The following is a 542-nucleotide window of genomic DNA, read 5'->3' as shown; positions in this document are numbered from 1 at the left end:
TCAACTTTTTCTTCGACAATTCTCCCATAGTGGGCAGGGAGGCACGTATTGTGTCTTCTATCCCCTACATCTGTTTTCCAACTTGCTTTCTGTCTTTGTCTTGGGTTGAGATTACTTGGTTTTGTCCTGGCCCTGACAGGATACCCTAGTTGGGAGGGAAACAGCTAAATGTACAGTTAGAGTTTTGGGAAATTATATTTTTGTCTTGTAAATCATCTCTCTGCTATGCACTGTATTATGTTTTGTTTACATACTATACATGATTTGTAAACATTTGAGTGTATTCCTCTTAGTAAGGTCCTGTGCTTGTGTCTGGATGAGACTTTTAGGTGATCACAAACTAAGTACTTTGATAGTGTGCTCTTGGAATCTACACTTGCTTCCTATTTGAACAAATTCCCCTTTGTCTTACCTTTCTCGGGTGCTTTAATTGTAATTCTAGAACTCTATACTATCCCATTTTCTTCCTTTTTACTGGCGCTGATATGACCTTAATGTGTTGCAAGCGCGTAAAACACTTAAAAACGAAAACAAATTCTTGA

The sequence above is a fragment of the Berghia stephanieae genome, chromosome 12 (assembly GCF_034508935.2).
Source record: "Berghia stephanieae isolate SIO BIC M18660-M18661 chromosome 12, UCSD_Bste_1.3, whole genome shotgun sequence".
NCBI lineage: Eukaryota > Metazoa > Mollusca > Gastropoda > Nudibranchia > Aeolidiidae > Berghia > Berghia stephanieae.
This window is presented reverse-complemented; position numbering follows the sequence as displayed.